Source organism: Haliotis rubra, unplaced genomic scaffold (genome assembly GCF_003918875.1).
Source record: "Haliotis rubra isolate DU_JTF1 unplaced genomic scaffold, ASM391887v1 Scf1519, whole genome shotgun sequence".
NCBI lineage: Eukaryota > Metazoa > Mollusca > Gastropoda > Lepetellida > Haliotidae > Haliotis > Haliotis rubra.
The window spans coordinates 102,929-126,830 of record NW_025765469.1 but is presented as its reverse complement, the minus strand read 5'-3'; the positions used below and the strand labels follow the sequence as shown (position 1 = coordinate 126,830).

The 23,902-nt window shown below is 40.2% G+C and overlaps 1 long non-coding RNA gene across 1 annotated transcript; it reads left to right on the top strand.

The window, feature by feature from the left end:
* The first annotated feature begins 268 nt into the window (after nt 1-268).
* On the top strand, nt 269-15,342 carry LOC124270440. Its single transcript, XR_006896779.1, has 3 exons — nt 269-717; nt 2,135-2,218; nt 15,208-15,342. It is a non-coding gene; the product is annotated as an uncharacterized LOC124270440 (long non-coding RNA).
* The last annotated feature ends 8,560 nt before the right edge of the window (nt 15,343-23,902 follow it).

Sequence of the window (23,902 nt, the reverse complement as noted above, 5' to 3'; positions counted from 1 at the left end):
TTTCATCACAATCATGCATACTATTTATGATATTATGGGTATTCTTAAATTCCATTCAAATTGACTTGATGGCACAAGGTTTTTCCTTTGGTCACCCTTCAAATCAAGTTCAAAGTTGACAAAGACTTATAAAGTCAGGAAAGGTCTAGCCTGTCTCATAGTTCCTGAACTGCATTACTTTTACTTCCATCTATGCCTTTCTGCAATGCTAAAGCCCTAATTGAAGCAAGTCTAGTTTTATTTGGGTTCAGGAATCTCCCATCTCACTGAAGCTCCTTTTTAGTTTAAAAGGAATTATTTGTTTGTATCAAAATTATATATATTCAGAGACTAAGTGCTAGTCTCAGATGGTCCTGTTAGACGTGGAAATCATATCCAATCCAGTTTATGCCTGGTAAGTTAATTTTATTTTACAAAAGTTTCTGAATATGAAACATTGTAAATTCATAATTTATGTATGTTGTTAGGATGATAACTAAATCTAGTAGTATTTTAAATACTTTATCAGTTCAGGAGAAAAATTATAATTTCTTAATCTCACTTTTGAATTTAAGTTCATAATCATTTTGAGAATAATATTGTTAACATTTTGATGTTACATAATGCAGACAATTATGAACGGGATCAAGAGACGTTGAGCTTGGAAGAGGAGAAATGTGATCTTCAAATTGCAGAATCAGAGGAGGAGTCTGTGAGGCATTCCAAAGGGAGGAAGGGGTAGGTTATGTGATCCAGAGATCAATACCTTCACGTTAGTAGGTTTAAATTGTGAATACTATTTTCACAACTTTGTTAACTTTATTTCTACCTTAACTAGGGATGGCGTGATACATAAATTTCATGAATCGATACGTTATACTCATGACGTGATTCGATATGTATTATGATACCTATTTTCGCTGCATTACTGCGTGAATTTATTTACATTTTGAACATTAATATTTCATATTTTATGATTGTCCATGAACAAATCAACATTTTTTATCCTCAGAGATTAAAAAGTTCTAATTTCCCATCTTTGTGCATGAAAAATAATCATTTATGACTCTCATAACATAAAAAAAACATGATACAATTGCAAAATGTAAACAATATATATTACAACATATTTAAACAGATACTTTCAAAAACTAAATATCGATACAGTTTTGAATGTATTGATAATTGTACCGTCTTAGAAAAAGTATCAATGCATCGATGTATTTAGGCATCCCTAACCTTAACAATGTTCTGGCCTACCTTTAGAATTCAGCACCACAAACTTGCAATACCCCATGTAGTAATGCCTCATGAATCTTTGCAAATTGTTTAATCTTTCTCAATATTAGTACAGTTATCTTGAATGGTTGTGTACCGATCAGTACCGTGTGAAGCAATTCATGTTTTAGGTATTATCTCAATACATACAGATCGTCTGTCTTTGATGACATATGTGAAAAATTTAAAGACAAACTGTATTTACTCTCATAACAAGGAGTTCCAGACAAGTATTGTGGTTCTGATCATGGAAAACTTTACAGTAAATGTAGATTTTTTTAAAAACTGGCAGAATTTGCTCTGTTCATATATCAATAGGGTAATTTTCAACATTTTTAAGCTTTTCTATTAACTTTTGCACTTGCATGATGTCCAAACATTTACAATTCAAAAATTAATCCCTGTAATAATCATGTTTTTTACAGAGACATCATTTTCACTTTTAGGTTACTATCTACTCATATCTTACATGTTTCATAGAGAGCTGATGCGTGTCGTGTTTCGTAGCGCACACAATTCAGACCAGACCCATGAAGAGAAATTGTTGGCATTTCTCAATACAGAGTATACAAATTAACATATTGCCTACATTTTGTTGTTTTTCTGTAGTCAATAATTCAATCTTCCATCAGATAATCAGGTGTATGAAAGTTCTGACACCATTCTGTTCATATCACAGGGGTGGGTTCTCAAATAAATTTGTTTTACATAATTGTATCAGGTGTTTAAATGGGTTGTTATCAAATGATTCATGTAATTGTCAATACATTTGCATTAATGTTTTTGTGTCCTTCATACACAGTAAATTCAGCAAATGAGAACTGAACACACGTGTATTCCATGCCAGCAGATACATTTTCTTCCTTTACCTTTTCAGGATTGAGATGTAGTATCTGTGAGAAGGTACTAAAATGTAAAGGTGGATATACTGTTCATCAGCAGATGCACTGGAAGTGAAAAGGTACCAACAGTTTTTAGTAGTTTCTTTCTAGTTATCAAGATAAGTGAACACCCATTACATATCATATCATGATACGAAGTCAAGAAAGTGTTTAGCACGACCGCTTTTCATCATATTATTGGCAGGTCATTAGTAAAACAATCAAGCTTACGCTATTAAATTCAATAGATGTTTATGATGAATAGGATGTATTGTGTTAACCATCGGGGCAACTTATATATATATATATGTATTAATATTCAGCAGGCTCTTGGGCAAGATATGTATATCATTATCATCAGAATGTTGGGTAACACATCCTATCTGTTATAATCACAGCCCATCGGGCAACACATCCCGTCTGCTATAATCACAGCCCATTGGGCAACACATCCTATCTGTTATTTTTACATACCTTTGGGCAACACATCCAATGTTATATTTTTTACAGACCAATGGGCAACACATCATATCTATTAACAGCAGACCTTATCAGTAGACCTTTGGGCAACACATCATATATATTATCAGAAGACCTGTGGGCAACACATCATATCATCAGTAGACCTTTGGGCAACACATCATTTATATTAACAGCAGACTTTTATCAGTAGACCTTTGGGCAACACATCATATATATTATCAGTAGACCTGTGGGCAACACATCATATCATCAGTAGACCTTTGGGCAACACATCATATATATTATCAGTAGACCTGTGGGCAACACATCATATAATCAGTAGACCTTTGGGCAACACATCATATATATCATCAGTAGACCTTTGGGCAACACATCTTATATATCATCAGTAGACTTTTGGGCATCACATCATTGATATCATCAGTAGACCTTTGGGCAACACATCATATATATTATCAGTAGACCTGTGGGCAACACATCATATATATTATCAGTAGACCTTTGGGCAACACATCATATATATCACCAGTAGACCTTTGGGCAACACATATATATCACAAGTAGACCTGTGGGCAACACATCATGTATATTATCAGTAGACCTTTGGGCAACACATCATATATATTACCAGTAGACCTGTGGGCAACACATCAAATGTATTGTCAGTAGACCTGTGGACAACACATCATATATATTACCAGTAGACCTGCGGGCAACACATCATGTGTATTATCAGTAGACCTTTGGGCAACACATCATATAATCAGTAGACCTTTGGGCAACACATCATCTATATTATAAGTAGACCTTTGGTCAACATATCGTATATATTGTCAGTAGACCTTTGGGCAACACATCATATATATATCACTAGTAGACCTTTGGGCAACACATCATGTATATTATCAGTAGACCTTTTGGCAACACATCATATAATCAGTAGACTTTTGGGCAACACATCATATATATTACCAGTAGACCTGTGGGCAACACATCATATGTATTTTCAGTACACCTTTGGGAAACACATCCTACAATCAGTAGACCTGTGGGCAACACATCATATGTATTATCAGTACACTTTTGGGCAACACATCCTACAATCAGTAGACCTGTGGGCAACTCATCATATGTATTATCAGTACACCTTTTGGCAACACATATATCCCGGTGTCAGGGGTTTTCGACGATGTAAGACAAAAACGTAATTTGTATCTGTAATATCATTTAAAGTTTTTATTTTACTAACCTGGGGTGATAAAGGATATATTCATCTATTTCTGCCACAAAAATATCAAGTGTTTCCTACAAAATAGCGTTTGATGACATGCGTGATCGGTGAAAACAGTGGCCATTTCAACATCCGGGTGTTTTGTATGGGTTTTTGACGATGAGCCATACTTTTGCTCCACACTGCGCAGGGAGTGTTGTGATCACATTAACTTCCCTGTTATATATTGCCTGTCACCAGCAGACAACTAATCTTACTGAATTTTCAAGCTTGCTTTATTTTTTTGTTATAAAGGCAACTGATTTTGCATCTAAAGTATGGTGATTAATCCATCTCGGGTAAATAATATTGATGCTTGTTTGCTTTATATAACTTTACTTCTCGCCATTTCCATTGGGTCAATAAAACTTCTCAGGACAGCCGATTGGGCACCACCCTACCAGTGAAACTGTTTGTGCACTCCGATCGCACACGTACTCACCCGATATAGCGCGAGCAATGCAATCGTCGAAATCACCAGAACGTCGAATTCAGCTCCTGTTGGGATACATGGTCAGTGGACCTTTGGGCAACACATCATTTATAGTGTATATTAGATAGCATTAACCAACTGAAATGTAATAAATCACCAGGAATTGATAAAACAATATCTGAATTTTTTAAATACTCAGCAGATCTTATCGTCCCGTACTTAGAATTGCTCTTTAATTTGATATTAGAAACTGGTACGTTCCCCAGATGTTGGGCAATTGGCATAATAGTTCCTATCCATAAACAAGGTAATATAAATAATCCAAATAATTACAGGGCATAACACTACTGAGCATATTTAGTAAAACTTTCACCTCTACAATAAATAAAAGACTTGTAAACTGGGGAGACTCAATGGATAAGATCAGCTGCGCTAAGCTGGCTTCGTGACAGGGATATACGACAGTAGATAATATGTTTATACTGCAAAGTATTATTCAAAGGTATTTAAGCTCTAAAGGGGAAATTTTACGCATTATTTGTAGATTTTTCAAAAGCTTTCGATTCAATACAAAAAAAACTTTGGCTTCTATTTAATACCCACGGTCTCAGTGGTAAAATGAGTAAACTTTTATGCAATATGTATGAAAATGTCAAGGCTTGCATTAAAAGTAATCATAATTATTCAGAAACATTCGACTTGCAACTTGGTGTGAGACAAGGCTGTATACTAAGCCCATTTCTATTTTCTTTTTTTATAAATGAGTTAACACGACAAATCGAAACTAATTGTGTGTACGGATTCAACTCCACCCTGATATAGTTCATATTTTCCTATTGCTATTTGCAGATGACATTGTTTTTGTTCTCAAGCTTTCCATTAATGGCTTACAGAATCAAATTAATGAACTTGAAAGTTACTGCGATAAATGGAAATTAACTGTAAATAGAGAAAAAACGAAAAAATTTGTATTAAAAAATGGAGGCAAATTGTCAAAAAAGGAAAAATGGTTATATAAAGGTATGCAGCTGGAGTGTATTGGCTTTTATAAATATTTGGGACTATATTTCACCAGTGACCATGGACGAGGCATGTAAAATATGCAGCGTTACAGGGACAAAAAGCATTAATTGGATTTATAATAACTTAACGACAAGGTGAGCATAACAATGACAAGTTTATTAACATACATCTTTAAACCATAGACACAACGTATACACAAAATTTGGCGTTAGGGGATTCTCATGCTTATACTCTGAATACCTGCTAATACTTGTTGGTATAAACCTGAACTGCTGTGGTTGAGCATCAACCTATAATTGGTACACGTTACCCCAGCATTGGGTGCGAGCTTGATACTAACCCCAGCATGGGGTGCTGGAACACCTGACCCAAGCATTGGGTGCGAACTCCTAATTTTTAGCATGGTTGAGCATCAACCTAGATCCGAAGCTTAGACTGAGCATCAGTCCTCGATAATTCCAGCCTGATGTTATATTGCACATACTACTATCCATACCTGAGTTTGAAACATACTTTGACTGAGCATCAGTCTTACTAACCCCAGCATGGGGTGCTGTCAGTTCATTATAGCTGCCATTTAGCTGGTCGACACCCTGAATGATGGGGGTGAAAAATATCCCCTTGATCTTTATGATATTTGACTGATATTTGACTAAAGCAGTAGAGCATACTACATGAGAATCCCTGGAGGACTAATGAGGGATAAGCCCCCTAATATAGAAGACATGCATCAAATACATATGAATATACATATATGAGGTGGTGTTGAGGGAGGAGGTGGGAACTTTCCACTCACAGCATAAACAATACCAGCATGGCGAACTATCGCTAGTAACTGCGCATGACTGGAAGTAGAATTTCAGACAACTGCGCATGAGCGGAAATAACCTGTGCATTAAATAAAAATAGACTGGCTCCTTAAAAGAAGATGAAGTGGGAATGACCCGCCTGTTATGTAAACAAGGAATATTTGGCGTGGCGACAATGGTGATAAAATAATAGTGGTATGTCAATATTTGTTCACCCCAGTATATGGTGTACATTAAAACGTGTCTAGTCTCCCTTCAGGGATAAACAAGATAACTAACCATGAATGGTAGCGTAATACAAATAATTAATATTCTATACTACATGTACCGTGATGGGCTGTATGTACAAACAACACACATTTATAAACCATGTGAATGGTAACAAAGCATATCAAGGAAAAACAGTGCGTAATAAGAAGTTGGATATTTGTTGGTCTTCCGTTGTTATAAACCTAGTTAATTACATTAACCAACATTTATAATAACTTAACGACAAGGTGAGCATAACAATGACAAGTTTATTAACATACAATCTTTAAACCATAGACACAAGCGTATACACAAAAATTGGCGTTAGGGGATTCTCATGCTTATACTCTGAATACCTGCTAATACTTGTTGGTATAAACCTGAACTGCTGTGGTTGAGCATCAACCTATAATTGGTACATGTTACCCCAGCATTGGGTCGCGAGCTTGATACTAACCCCAGCATGGGGTGCTGGAACCTGCAAGCATTGGGTGCGAACTCCTAATTTTTAGCATGGTTGAGCATCAACCTAGATCCGAAAGCTTAGACTGAGCATCAGTCCTCGATAATTCCAGCCTGATGTTATATTGCACATACTACTATCCATACCTGAGTTTGAAACATACTTTGACTGAGCATCAGTCTTACTAACCAGCATGGGGTGCTGTCAGTTCATTATAGCTGCCATTTAGCTGAATTAGGACACCCTGAATGATGGGGGTGAAAAATATCCCCTTGATCTTTATGATATTTGACTGCCACAATGATCGGGAATAACCTTGTTATAACTGAGAATACCCCCAACATGATGTACACTATAAACAGAAAGGAACCACTTGGCCTCCCGTGATGGCAAAGTACAAGATGCATAAAAATGGGAAGACCAACAACTGACTAGACACTAGGTAAACCACACATAGCATAATGCGGCTTTTCCAATGGCACTGTCGAATACGGATGTATCTTAGGTAAGAGTCTGAGGACCACCGCTAGCGTTTTGATGAGGTGATCTGGGACATTTGCTGCTGCTCGCGGAGGTGGCGCCCAATCGCGGAAGGAATGACCATTGAACTGTCGGTCATTCCAGCCTGCTGCGGTAAGTACTGATTTAAGGCTGCTAACAAATACTGTTCTGGTAAAAGCAGTACCATCGTTCATGGCCGAAGAAGCGGATCTTTTGCTGTGGCACCCGCTTTCCTCCTTTGTTTAACATGCCGACTCATAGCGCACTGGGCAACACACGTGTGGAACTGCATGGACTGTAAGGGTCACACCCCTCCGGAATATGTCAGTTTTTGAAGCCTTTAGTTTTAGGTGGAATTTAGAATTCTCACTGGCAAACACAACATCTTCCATCGACAGGTTTTGGCTTGGGTTGAAATGGTGGTAGGTCAACTCTCCACATCGTAGAAAACCGAAAAAGGCTGTACAGAAAGCAGCTGCCAGCATGATGTCTAAATATGCTGAGAACAGACCGCCATTCAACGTCCTCACTATGTGTTTCAGAATCACGATTGTCACTGGGAGGCGTGGTGCTGCTCTGACACCTGCCAGTTTCTTCAATGATCTCATTATTGTCTGTAAGCGCCAACAAGGTGTTGTTGCACCATGGATTGTTAACTCCATGGCGAAGATATGCAAATCTGGCGCCACTTAGGTACTCTCTTGTCATTAGAGTGAGTCACTTTCAGCTTGTAATGGCAATGTGACACAAAGTTTAGCAACACTTGTTCATTGATACAGGGTAATGCTTGAGGATACCACGTAACACCTGACATACTCATAAACATCAGAAGCGGCTCTCAGGCCTGAGTTATAAGCGGTTCTTGTGTGTGCGGAGAGGGGCTTGCTCCCAGAGGTGATCTAGCCCTGGAGTCCGTGACATAGTCAATTTGTCCATAGGCAGGCAAGGTTAGTCGGGCATGGTTTAACTTCGGGGGCTAGCTGCTGGAACTTCTCTATCTGTAATCGAGATAGTGCATCAGCTATAAGATTATCCGCGACCTGGTAGGTGTACTGCATTGAAGACAAAGTTATAAGTAGCTGCATTCAACACTAACTTCCTTACAAACAGCATAATCACTGGGACTTTTGATCTGCCCTTGTTCAAAATTGTAACAGTGGCCAAATTGTCACACACAAAACAAATGCTCCTTGAAGTCCACAGGTGACCCCATAAAGATGATGCCATTATGATGGGGTACAGTTCTAATAATGCTATAGACATGTCATCTCCTGCAATGTCAAACAATTGGAGTTGGCCACTTGTTAGCACACCACTGTCCTTGGAAGTAGGCGCCCGAACCCGACGGCGGCGGCATCGGTAAACAGTTCAAAATCAGGAGCAGCTATTCTTTCATTAAGGAAGAGCGATTTTCCGTTCCACTGGCTGAGAAAAGTTCTCCACATGTTTAAGTCGATCTGACATTCTCTGTTCAGACCCACATGGTGATACAGCTCTGGCACTGAATGAGCTAACTTCAGCAGATAGCTGATAAAGGAGCGCCCTGGTATAATTTGCATGGCGAAGTTCAAGTGGCCGAGCACGCTAAGTAGCTTCCTTTTGGTGACCTTCTTCTTACTGGCGACAGAGTCCATCATCTCTATTATTCTCTTCACTTTGACTTGTGGGAGGCGGGCTTCCATATTCTTAGAGTCCAGAGTAATGCCTAGGTATTCTAGGCATTGTGTTGAGTCCAGCTGTCTTGTGCATGGACAGAGGAATATTTAATTCTGAAAATAGGCCAATCATTTTTTGCATTGTGGATTTACCATTACTAATTGAATTGTCCATAGTTAAGAAGTCATCTAACAGATGCAGAATATGAGTTACATCACACACATGTTCCGCGATCCAGCATATTGCCTTCGACAATTGGTCAAATATTTTGGGGCTGGATCTGGAACCAAAGACTAGTCTTGTATAATAATAATAATGTCCTTTCCACTGAATTCCATGAAGGTGCCACATTGATGGATGAATAGGAATTAATTTGAAGGCGTCAGCAATGTCAAATTTGCACATGTAGGCTGTTGGCCCAATCTCCTTGATGATGTTGATGGCATCATCCACTTTCCTATCGTAAGGGAATGCTCTTCCTTGCTGATTAATGAGTTAAGGCTGGGATGCAACCCATCATTGTGGGGTGATGAAAGGTCGACAATCAGTCTTTTCTTGCCAGAATATTTGCCTTCCACAATGCCGATTGGATTGATCCTATGGGAGAGAAATGGTGGCTGTAGAAATGGTCAATCAAAAACCTTTTCCTAGTTCTTTCTGCAGGAGAGTAGAGGTATCTTCAGGATTACAACTAGCCGATAATAGGTTTCGACAAATCTTGGTGTGAATAGGTGGGGCCACAATTCCAGTCATAAAGCCATAAGTCAAGCCATGAACAAGATTATTGGCGAACTGAACTTCGACCACAGTCAATAAGTTTATCCGCTAACACTTGGACATTGATGGGGATGGGGTGCACTGTAGTCACTTGTCGCGGTTTCCTCCCTGTCTCTTTGTCTATGTTCTGGGGAACTTGCCTTCTTGTCCGACTCTCTGTTCTGGTAACACTTGAACTGGGCATGTGATTTATGACCGTGAGGCAGATGTGTCTAAATTTGCAACTGACATGTACACATCGATCTGTGTTGTAGTTATTGCATATTGGTACTCCTTGATATATGGCGATGGGTCGTCCATATCGGTCTGCAGAACGCCCGCTCCATTGCAGATGTCTTCTCTTGTAGATCAGGGTATTTCTGTTGGCCTGTGCTGGTGGCCCATCTGTTAAGCTTGGTTGGGAGGATTGGTGATCACCATAGAACAGAATTCTGTCATGTGGCCAATATCTTGACAGAGCTGACATGCCTTGACTTCGCTGACCTGTGAAAATCACTCTGTACAGGTCATCATCTATCTTACTCCAGTCCACTTTCCAGTTTTGTTGTTCGAGCAGGGCAGCAGCTTTGCGGGAGAACTTGCGGTGATATTGGTAAAAAGTTGGTTTTAAGTACTGGGCATGCATCTCCAGGATATTACGTTCATACCTGTCCAGCTCCTTGTCCCTCTGTGGCCACCTGATACACATGATGTTTTTGTATCTGCCAAATGCAGTGACGAACATGCTGATGGTAAGAGGCATAGTCATCCTGGCATCAACCTGGGGTTTAAGTAGCATTGTGTGTTGTCATTAAAAGGCAAATGAGCGGGCTGTAGTGGACATCTCATCTGGGATCATAAGGAGAGCTAGATTTACATCCTTACCCTCCCAGATCTGTTTCCTCAGCTGGCGACACTATCTCGACCTCCGGTATGCCAAGCAGGTTGTGGTTGTTCACTTGTGTTGGCAAGCTTCCTCTTGTAGACATGGGGTCATCAGGAGCAAATCTTGCAGAGAATAAAGTGGTTCCTGACTGGGCCCGGGGTATTCCCGTAACATGGTCTTGATATAACCTGTGGTCACTTTCTTGCTGTGGTTGTTGTATGGCTTGCGACTGGTTGGAATTCCTATTATCCACTTTGTCAGTTAGACGGGCTACCTGTTGTTGCAATTGCTGAACAGTGGTCAGTAATGTCGCCATATTGTCGTTTCCGCGTGGTTCTGGTTCCATAATGCCTTGACTCGCTGACCTGTCTGACCTCGCACTGTGATTGGCCACGTTAATAGAGTACAGCTCTTGATACTGCTTCGAGAAAGACCTTGCGGCGGTCGTATTCCCAACATCTGCTTTCGATATAGTTCGTAATCCTCTCAATGGACCAATTCCTTGGGAGAGTTGAGTGCGGTCGATTGTCTCACGGTGATATCGGTATAACGGCGTCTGGAACTACTAAGCCTCTGGCTCTTAAACCGGTTCCATGGTTGTCTTGCTCTCCAGCGTCTTCGATGCGTGTCACGATTGTTTGCTGTTGGAACAGGGCGTGTGATCGTCGTGGCGAGCGCCTCGTGAATTTCCTTCCGTCTTGCTGGAGGCATGGCGGATCAATCGATCGTTAAAAGTCTAATCACCTCGATAATAAAACTTTTAAGCTCACAGAACTTTTCAACTTTCCACTCACAGCATAAACAATACCAGCATGGCGAACTATAAGCTAGTAACTGCGCATGACTGGAAGTAGAATTTCAGACAACTGCGCATGGCGGAAATAACCTGTGCATTAAATAAAAATAGACTGGCTCCTTAAAAGGAGATGAAGTGGGACTGACCCGCCTGCTATGTAAACAAGGAATATTTGGCGTAGCGACAATGGTGATAAAATAATAGTGGTATGTCAATATTTGTTCACCCCAGTATATGGTGTACATTAAAACGTGTCTAGTCTCCCTTCAGGGATAAACAAGATAACTAACCATGAATGGCGCGTAATACAAATAATTAATATTCTATACTACATGTACACGTGATGGGCTGTATGTACAAACAACACACATTTATAAACCATGTGAATGGTAACAAAGCATATCAAGGAAAACAGTACGTAATAAGAAGTTGGATATTTGTTGGTCTTCCCGTTGTTATAAACCTAGTTAATTACATTAACCAACAATTATGAAACAGTTGAGTGTACTTGGTAATATTAACTACTCTTCATTCTTTAAAATATTTGATGCCAAAGTCAGTCCAATTTTATCATATGGGGCCGAAATTTGGGGAATAACAAAATTTGTCGATATTGAAAAAATCCATTTATACGCATGCAAAAAGTTCCTCGGAGTTATTAACGCAGTGATTTATGGTGAATGCGGTAGGTACCCAATGCACATTCTTACAAGCATTAAAGTTATTAAGTACTGGCTAAAACTGTTGATTATGCCTTCAAATCGGCTTACCTAAGAAGTGTTATAATATGATGTTGTTATATGATAAAGGTGGACAAAAACTGGGCAACCAATGTAAAAACTTTTATATTCTATTGGTTTTGGAATTACATGGAATACACAATATGTCGAATCACCTACGTTATTCATACAATCCTTAACGACAAGACTAAAAGATATGTATATTCAAACATGGAGTGAAAGGATATCATTATCAAATAAATGCATGTATTATTCATTGTTTAAAAATGCCATAGTTCTTGAGTCATATCTATCCTGTGTTAATGTTAAAAGTTTAGAATAGCACTGGCACGATTCAGATGCTCTTCTCATGATTTGTTGATTGAAGAAAGAGGCAGATATATGAATGTAAAAAGAGAAAATAGAATATGTACACTTTGTAATTTTAACGAAATAGAAGATGAATTACATTTTCTCCTAATATGTCCATTTTATGACCGGTTGCGAACAAAATATATTAAAAGATATTACTATGTCCATCCAAATGTGATAAAATTCTCCTCATTGTTAAGTAGTAAAAATCCAGTTCTTCTACAAAATATTTCAATGTTCATTTACTATGCTATGATTAACCGATCTAAATTCCTCTCAAATGTAACATAACTTTATGTACTATAGGCCTGTGGCCTTCTCAGTGCAAATAAAGATTATTATTGTTAAACCAAGCTCTCTGTAGTTCACCTGTCTACAGTCAAATTTTATTCATACTTTGTACCACTAAAGAGGCCATTTAACTAATCAGTTTGTAATCTAGTTATATCATATGGATAAGTGGAGTTTGGTTGTCACACTGCGCACTCAGCTGTAGTATTAAATCATACATACTAAAGGATTAAGATTTCTTCCTTGCAGTCTGTATTGACTGATGTCAGTTATGATTCAACACTTCAGATGATATATGTCATACCTGACTGAGATGCATAAGTGGTGTTCTGCCAGGAAAAGGACAATTAGGGACCTTTCATACATAAAAAATATAGGGTCAGTTCATATGAATTATGGGGGTCACACTCAGAGATATCATATACAATTTGAACCATGATTGACCAGTATTGTTATTGAATTACAAATGATTTGCTCTGTCTACTGAGTAAGTCAGTGCATTTCAAGTTTTCCCTCCACTTTCTGATGAAGAGCTCAGTTATCACTGTAGCATGTGATCATGGTGATGTCATGCATTCTATCAAGGTGTTATTACATTCCATGGTGAACTCATAGCATTCCTGACCTTTCTCATGTCTCACAACTTTGAAAGTCACCTAGATAGATAGAAATTAGAAAACGACAGATCATGTTTGTATTCTATAATGTCAGTACATACGGTATGTTTCTAGATTTGTAGTTTTCATTGAGTAGTCAATGCCAAAATTGTTTACATTTCAAACCTCAAGCTAAACTTGTCTGTTCCAAATGTAATTTCTGTTTATCAAATACTCAACAAAACTCTCAAATCTGAAAACATACCATGTCTTTTTTCTAACTAGATGACTAACCCTTAGCCTTCAGCACTGCTAGAACTTGGCTGACATACTGCCGACATATGTCATCAACTGGTTCCAATTGCATCATGCATGACATGTAGGAGATTTGGAGAAAAATCACTGAGCCAGTTGTATGCAGAATTTTATGAAGTTTGGTTTAGAAGTTAGCGAATCAGATATCTTTTATTTGTTTGCATATTTTCAGTTCAGACCTTTGTTTTACAAAAACCTAATGCTGCCATTTTTGTCCATCAAAATGTTGTTTTAATCAATATTTCTCTTTTGTTCAATTACTTTCTTGTTGCTGTGATTATTTTATCATTGCTGTAATAATTTCTCTGAGTATATACCAAAACATGCACATGTTGCTGCATATAAATTATGTCAGTGTTTTGTTTCATCATCACTTCACTTGTTTGATAAACACTGCAATAAAGTTAACCAGTATTTATGTGGACATCCTTCTCCTACCTTTCCCTTTCTCAGTGGTATTCAGTCTCTATCTGCTTAATGAAGCGATTACTAATACTAGTGTTGACAGGCGGTGAGGTAGCCTAGGGGTTAAAGCGTTAGCTTGTCATGTCGAAGGCTCCGGGTTCGATTCCCCGCATGGGTTCAATGTGTGAAGCCCATTTTTGGTGTCCCCTACCCTGATATTGCTGGAATATGGCTAAAAGCGGCGTAAAACTAAACTCACTCACTACAAGTGTTGACCCTCGTTTCTCTCATAGACATTGGCAGTCACTCCCATTCAATTTTCAGCCATGTTACAAGATATAAAGTTTCCTCAATACTCAAGGCTCCATCTTTATAGAACTATTTCTATTCTACCTTATTGCAAAGTTAATCGAAGGATTATACGTTGTTATATTGAATATTGCAGTGATTAGAAACTAACATAGACTGCTCACACTTTGCTAAGGATCACAAACTTTACTTAAACATAGATTTATAATTTGAAATTGTATCCATTTAAAACTGGATAAATAGTAATATAGTAACCCTTCTTTAGGCAAACATCTACTTTAATCTAACCTTATGCACTTGATACATGAGTAACCATAAAAATGGTTTTAATGGCACCAATCAACCATTTTGCAAATCATGGAATGAGTCATTTACAAGTACACAACACCTGTCAATAGCAGGTATGGGATCCACAAGATTAAATGACATACTGAAACCTAGGATCCATACTTACAATAAGCTTAGATATTTAAACCAAATCAGATCCCATATCATAGTTTTCTGTTGAATCAATGATTTGATCCTTAGCAAAGTGGGAATAGTATATTTAGGCCACAAGTCCTCATAATGATAACAAATGAGCTAAATCTTTAAGATGGCAAATGTTTACTTGTCCTAATAAAACCTTAAGTTGGGGAGTTGGGTAAAGGCTATAGGACTAGAAGCTGAGTGATGATACTCACTGGAATTGTACCTTGATGTTTTAACATAATTTTGAAAACTTTGTCATATTTCAGAAAAGTAGACAGTTCAGGCATTTCTACAGATTTCCAAGCGTGAATGCTCTTATGTCCAGCTGAGAACAAAAATGATGAACAAGCAGAAAATACAGCAGCAAAGGACAAGGAAGAGATGGCACACATTTCAAGAATAAGATTAAAGGTCACATGCAACGTAAAACACAACTTTGCAGATTCTGATACCTTTCGGTATGGACTTACCGAAACAAATCGTCAAAAATGCAAATTCAACTTATAAAGTTGAAAAATAACGCGATGAAAAAAATGCGCGAAATCGGAGTTCAAACGTTTCACTAATTTTCCCCCGACTTTTCTGGGGAAAACGGGTTTCAACAGCTGGGCTGCGCTCATAGTACGTGCGCAGTGAAATCGCGCTGGAAGCGGGTTGTCCGGTGAATACTCGGCGAAGGCTTTGGTGTGAGCTATTTTTCTAATGTTTTGTTGATATCTCACAGGCGCGAGCTTTTTATATGTTATGACAGTAAATTAACTGTTTATATAATTTCACCACACGTTCTTCTTACCGAGTCACTTTCTCAGTTCGATACTTAAAAGCAATGTCATTATTTAGCATTGACACAATTTCTAACTGTGATATAGATATGTCGTTGTCACAGATAAAACTCAATGTCTTGTTTTATTGACACCTGTGTGTCTGCCTGCCTGTCTGCTAATGACAATATTTAATACACAGCTGCTATCACTGACCACATGCAATTTGAACTTAACACCAATCAGGCTATACACCATAAACAAAATGCATTGATTTATGGCCCGAGTTCGGTCTCTGTCACATTATGTAATTACACAGACAGGCAGGTGTGATAGTTGAACACTTGACATGTTATGATGTCTGTTGATTGCAAAATGTTATACACAAAAAATGAGCATGTATTTACAAAACCCAACATCTCTACATATACACACACAATAAGCCGTGAGGGCATCTGCAAATGAACCAGCCGTTACACTTGAGTGCACACCCACCCGCTCTGACTGGGTTCGGTATCCCGGCTGCTTCGTTTCTTGGGAAGTAAACCCGAAGTACACAATATTGCACTTTTGATTTGCGATTGTGCGCTTATAATTTTGTTTATATGTTTTCATAACCAGCAATGTATATTATATGTCACGAATAAGTGATAATTGTGTTTTAATTATGTTTGATTTTTGGTTGCATGTGACCTTTAACATTTTATTCAGGAGTCGTTTGGTATGGCTAAGTGTATGATAGGAGAACCGGAATAGTCCCGACTGGCTCAAAATGGGTTGTGGTTAGATATTATTCAGACCAGACATCAGGAAGATATCAGTGTCGGAGCCCCAGTTTATTCAGGAGTCGTCTGGTATGCCTCAGTGTATGATAGGAGAGCCGGAATAGTCCTGACTGGCCCAAAATAGGCTAAGTTTAGATGGTATTCAGACCAGACATCCGAGGAAGATATCAGTGTCGGAGCCCCAGTTTTAACAGGAGTCGTCTGGTATGCCTCAGTGAATGATAGGAGAATGGGAATAATCCCTACTGGCTCAAAATGGGTTGTGTTTAAATGGTATTCAGACCAGACATCAGGCAAAATCAATGTCGGAGCCCCAGTTTATTCAGGAGTTATCTGGTATGTCTCAGTGTATGATAAGAGAACGGGAATAATCCCGACTGGCTCGAATGGGCTGAGTTTAGATGGTATTCAGACCAGACATCAGGAAGATATCAGTGTCGGAGCCCCAGTTTTTACAGGAGTCGTCTGGTATGCCTCAATGTGTGATAAGAGAACGGGAATAATCCCGACTGACGCAAAATGGCCTAAGTTTAGATGGTATTCAGACCAGACATCAGGAAGATATCAGTGTCGGAGCCCCAGTTTTTACAGGAGTCGTCTGGTATGCCTCAGTGAATGATAGGAGAATGGGAATAATCCCTACTGGCTCAAAATGGGCTGTGTTTAAATGGTATTCAGACCAGACATCAGGCAAGTATCTATGTCAGAGCCCAATTTATTCAGGAGTCGTCTGGTATGCCTCAGTGTATGATAAGAGAACGGGAATAATCCCATCAACCTTCGCTGATCTTTTCGTCGTGATCAGTCATTTGAAATAGTGTCAACAAATCCATATTTAATTACACAAGTTAATCATGTTGTTACTTTATCTCGTCATGAAACATATTTTTTATATCTGGACTTTGCAATCCAGTTTATTAATTTTACTCAAAAAGTCAAAAAAGAATGTTTATATCAACTGCAGTGAAATCCTGTGTCTCCCTGATATTATAACTTCGGTCTGCATTAGTCACAAAAATCACTGTCATATTGCATCTACCTTTCGAAATGAAGTGTATTTGGCAGAAAATGGATCATTATACATATTTCGTTTGGCTAAAAGAAATAGTTCTTGTAGCTGGACGATCACATGTCTTCGCTGTGGAAATAAGCGAGATCGCTTGAAACCTCATTGGTGACAGGTCAAATTGTTCCTTGCATAAATACTATCCAGTAATACACCAAAGAGCTGTCGCATAACCTTACTTATGATTATATATATTTTTCAGTAATAGAGCAAAACCTGCAATTAAAATGAAGCAATATACTTGTCATGGTAACATAATAATTTCAGATACTATATTTTTCCGATCACTCCGATTAAATAAATCACCAGTCGATGGTGGGGAAAAGTGTGCACAGCTGATTGCCATTTCCGATGGTGTATATGAGGCAAATGCACACGCTAATTCTAATCCCTGCATATAATACAATGCCTAGCAAAAACAAATTAGAACTGAAAAGATACATAAAATTGTTTAATGATTTTTAATAGAAAATTTTACGTCTTTACTGACAAAATCGTCTTCTCTTGTTAGTTCACGGGAAACGATACGATGTCGTTTTCTTACCCCCCGAAAGAAAGACTACATATCTGCCTGTCTTTATCAGGGTGTTGATTTCCTATAGAGGTTTTTGGTGTTTGAGAATGAGAATATTTCATATTTAGTTGTTGGTTAATCTTAACATATCCTCAAAACTTATTCCATAGCAAACCATGAGTGGTAAACAATGAAAAATAATCTAAGGCAAGGGCACATCGGCGCTTGAGCGGGAAACAAGTTAAGCCAAATGATAAATGTATGTTACAGCATAATATTTTTAGAAATATTACAAGTAATCATAATCTCAGTGTTTATTCTAACTAGTCTGGTTTGTTTGACTGCATCATATTTGAGAAAATTAAGCACAAAAGTATCAATTGATTGTATGTACAATGTTACACATCGGAAACAAGATGGTCAGTTTCATGCACACATATGAAAGACAATTTTCTCGGCGCGCAAGACACTGAAACACATAAACAACCAATGGGCGACATGTATCAAATAAGCAGCCACAGAAATGTATACACGTATATAGTATTAAACAGCAACCATTGTGCGACATATATATGTATATTACATAAGCGACCATTGGGCGACATATATATACGACCTTGGGCGACCTTGCAAGCACACACAGGAAAGAAGTTCCCTGCACTTGCACATGAGTAGTATATACACTGGGGGTACGAGATCACTTTTGCCAAAGGCCTCTGTAAAGCTTTATTTCATAGATAAAGCCTTTATCAGGCCCCGATCTCGTATCCCCAGTGTATATACCACTTTTGAATCCCCCAACCAACTTCCTGGTCACTATGGCCTTGAATCGCTACTTGGGTGGCAACATGGTGCCGTGAGGTATGATCAATAATTCCTCTCTGACGAACCCCCTCGGCGGCCCGTCTTTCAAGTAGTACAAGTTCGGTTCGTCGGGCTGTCAGCGGGCTGTGCTTGTATATGCACTCGAACCCGCGGGCTACTTGGGCCGAGTCTTTCGCGGTTAAGGGTTCGGCTTCTTTGTAGCGGCTAGCCACGTCAACGACGGTCAGGGCATAATTGTACCTCTTGCCGTGGGGAAGGAACAGGAGGTCAGCCTGGTGGACGCTATTGGGTACGTCAATGCCGAACTTTCTTCTAGGCACGTAGCGTGGTGCCGGTAGGTAGATCTGCGACAGGGCTTGTTTCCCCAACCACGCTTGGGCTTCGTCTGGTGATACTCTCGCCATTTTGGCAAGCTTATGTATGGTGCTAGCCCCTTTCCAGTACCCACGCGGGCTGTAGTAAATGGTCTCAAACTTTCTCTGGTTCCGTGACATCGTATACATACGGCTATGTCTTTGGTTAAATTTTCTCATGCCCGTACGCGTACATGTTGATTCCATCGGCGGCTATCCAACGCTTCGTGTCCATCGGCAACAGGGACGTCTTGTTTATCGTCAGTCCGTATATCCTGTGTCCTTCGCTTCTCAGCATGTTCATCTGATGCTTGAAGGTGCGGGCCCTGAACAGGGCCTCCTTGAACCTGGCGTGTTTGATGTGTTGTTTCACCACATACTTCTTGACACGCTTCGCTTTCCGGATCTCGCTATTGTCGGCCTTCAGGATGGAGTACATCTTGGGCCTCAAGCCTATGTACTCCGCTATGGGTGTGCCAGCACACTCGTCCTTCATCTTACCGAGGACCTTTTTGTTAACCGTGCTGTGCATGGCGTGGCCCTTGGGGTAGTCACTGGTGTCGTACAAATGGATGTGTTTTGCCATGTCCTCATACACGTCTTCGGTTGAATCTCCATCAGTAGGGAGTCCGTCCGATGTACAGCACCTTACGCGCCTGTCGTTGCATACTCGCTTCTTCAGCTCGTTGCAGTAGAAGTCGTACATCAGGTGCTTGGAGCTTCGAGGATGCTCATCCCAACATAGGCGCATGCCGGTTGAATTTGATGTGGCTCTTCCTCATGTGCAGGGCCACCAGATGGATTCCAGTGAATATCTGGCTCCGGGTTGAATGCCGGGCTGGCTATCAGTCTCCTGAGCTTGTCTTCCTCTTCGACCGACCAGCTTCACGGTCACGCGTTTCCTCAAGTTCTCCATCGTCTTACCGAACACCGAGTTGTTCATGAGCTTGTAGAGGTTCTTCTCGAAGTCACTGGTGGACAGCTTTCGCAGGTCCGCGTTCATTCTGATGTAAGGCTCCATCCAGGGGCTTTGGTCGAACCTTAGCACCCTATGGGATTTAGTCAGCCTCATACCCAGCGACAGGTACAGCTGCAGGTTGCGATAGTGAACGATGTACTTGGGTTTGGCCATCAAGTTGGGTACGAGTTTTTCAACGTTGGCCGGCTTATTACCCCCCACCCTCCGTTGGTAGTCAGACATCCAGTCCAGGTCACCCATCAAACGTTTTGGAGCCAGGGGGTAGCCGTTATGTGACTTGTGTAATGCTGCTGGATACTCCAAGTCCACTTCGAGTATGTAACCTGCCCCCGAGTCTGGCGGTATGCTCATGACGTCTATCTCAGGCACCCACTCGAACCCCACTTTGGGGAGGTACTGGCTTATAGCCAGTCGAGCTTGATAGTCGGTTGTTTGAGGACCATCTTGGTCAACCGAGTGTATGCTACGGCTAGGCCGGTGACCACGGTTCGTTAACGAACGTTTTCCCCTCAGACATGATGTATATGATATAGAAACATATATTTAAATATAGTTGCGGGCAACGATGAGGTCTCCTTGGCTTTACTTTCCATCTATCTATTGTATCTGAGGGCTAGATATCATCGTCCAAAACGGAGCCAGAACACATGTTTTGACAGGCGAGCGGATCCTCCAAATACAGCCGGGGTCACGGGGGTCATGTACCTTTTAAGTAGTTCAGGAGAAGAAATAGTTCCCTCTTTAAAAGGCTGTATCTCAGTTGTTCTTGGGTCTACGTTCAAAACAATCACCAGGAATCACCAGGACATCATCTACCATACTGGCACTTTTGTGTGCAGAATTTGCACATTTTGGGAGCAAACTACTCAGAAAAACTGAAAACAAAAATAACTGCCAAACGGTGCGTTTTAGCGACTTGACCCGTCCAGGCAAAATTGTTGAGAATTCGATTGTGCATCTGTACAAGAAATTTGGAAGTGTTGGAACAATTAGTTCTTGAGATATTTGCTGTCAAACGTTGAAATTTTGGAATTAATTTTGAATTATTTCCCCTTTGCTATTGGGCCAAGAGCCTAGAGATTTTTAAGGGGAATATCTACACCTGGGTGCGCATCTGTGTGATTTTTTGTAAGCGATTCGGAGCATTGGTTTAGGAGTTATGTCTGGTACAAAAATCGGCGGAATAATAAATAATAATAATAATAATAATCCGAACAATTACAATAGGTCTCCTGCCTAGAGGCAAGGAGCCCTAATTATAACACAATATGGGGGTTGACCTCTACTCGTGTCTGTGGGGGTGAGGGTGGTGCTGGTTGTGGCCTATTATATAGCATGAAGAGAGACGCGGCAGCCGAAGCAGCTGCGCCTATCCACAGAGTATAGTTGCTATGGCGCTTGGCTAGGCCCCCTTTTGTACCGGCGGCGACTCTTTTAGGTTTTTCTGCTTAGTGACTTGTGTCGGGGTCGGGGTTTCCTCCTCTGTCGGGTCCTCCGTCAACGGGGTTGTCTGGGCAGCATCCATCTTGTATACTATTACTATTATTGTTCCCCTCTTTAAATTGACAATGCTTCGCCGTGATGATCGCCACCGTCACCGGGGCTAAGAACATGCTGTATTTGTGGTACAGCAGGCAGCTGACGGCGCTCAAAGCGTGTTCGATAAAGGGGTCCTTCTCGAGGTCCTCCCACAGGTAAAGCCGGCGTTCCGGGGGAATGGGGAGGAAGTACGACGCCAAACCGGTGTAGATCTGCGTCATGGTCGACCCTATAGTCTTCCTCATCTCGGCCCCGAGCCGGGACTCGTATCTCGCGTACAGCTTATCGACCTGATTGCCGGGTAGTTTCTGAATCTTATCGGGAGCGTAGTCCCCAAAGTATTGTTTGTCTTTGCCGCCGACCGCCAGCGCTACCAGCTTCTCCCGCTTGTCAGCATCCACTGGCACCAACAGTTGGTCGAGCAGGTCGTTGCACTCCATCCTATAATGTAACAAGCGATTCTTAACTCTAATGATATAAAGCCGATGCACGCGAAACACAGCGAGATGAAGGTTAGGTTGCACAGGATGAACACTTCACAAGCTGACATATAGAACTGTAACCTTTAATTGCTAAGCATTGCTTGGTAAGCCACGGGTTGGTCAGTCTTGAGCACTAGCTTAGTATGCTTCGTCTCGGCTAGATGTCTCTTCACCCGTTCCCGTTCTAGTTTGCTCATCACATCGTTCTCCCTCAAGCACTCCTCGAACGAATCCCTGTCCTTGCAGTGGAATAAGGCTACCCATCGCGTCTGTTCCCTGAGGTCTTTCAGTACTGAGTTGAACTTCTGCGTCAGCACCCAGACGCTGTGCTTTGCGTGCCGGCCGGAGAAGGCTAGGTACGATAGCACGTCTCTCTTCTTCGTTATCTCCTTGTTAGCGCTGCAGTCGTCCAGGATGAACAGCGTCGACTCCCTCTTGAATTTTTATGGTAAGCCTTCAGCCAGTCCTGCAGGCGTGTTCCCGGGTCGACTCTGTGCACTCTGGGTCCGTCATCACCCAAGGTCTTTCCGTGTACGTCTTGTTCATATGCAGAGTAGGGCACATGATAACTATGTTGTCAGACAGACAGACAGACAGAGAAGTTTATTTCTCAACCAACAAACGGTGGTACATGAGAATATATAAATACATAGGTAAACAAATATATACATGGCAAGTGGCTGGACATGATCATTTGAATATTACTTAGTAAGCGATTTATACAATACATTCAGAAATGACTTTAAGTTCTTTAGATGTTTAGTAGTTTTATTACATAATAATTTCTTTAACATTGAATGTTTTTGGAGATCACACATATATATCGCGAGATAGGTATTTCGCTGTTGGAGAATAGTTTCACATCTAAAGAGGTAGTGAAACTCATCCCCAACAACGTTAGCGTTACACAGCTTACATATTCTTTCCTCTTTTTGAATAGAATGCCATCCACTGGTTTCAATTGGTAGGTTATTGTTGCAAGTTCTTAGTTTTAATATAGGAAAATATATATCCCTGGATAAGTATAAGTAGTTTTCAAAACATAGTTTATCTTTAAAACATTTATAGAATTGACCTTTAGAACTAGTTTCTATGGAGCAACGCCAATGTTGTAAAAACTGATCTTTCAGAGTAGCTTCAACTTTTAGGACCAGCCATGACGTGGTGACATTGTGGGGGTTTGAGAAAACCTCTGATAAACCGCAGGTATTAAGTATTCTTGTAACAAAAGATACTGTAAACGTACTTATTTTCGCGTGGTGCAATTTTTGCGGAATTGACAGTTTAGACTACATCGCGCGGTCAATTATTCGCACAATCAGTAATTGCCGGAACTGCCAGCTGTCTCTTTGGCCGCCACTAATAGCAGTGAAAACAAACAGAGTGGCTTAACCTGTCAGGCGGCGTTTATTGCTTACTCACAGGAAATCCCTATCTGTGCGATATACTAGTACACAGTAACCCGTTTACTCCCGGAAGAGATGAAAAACACATCAGTCTTATGTTCCGAATTCTGGCGAATTAACTTATACTGTATATGAAGCTTTTGTGATTTCAAACAAGCGGGTTGTTGTGAATGAGATGATTGAGTGTTAAGTGACTATTAAACTTCATGATGATACGTTTGTATCTAAATGAATAAATAAAAATACTGCTG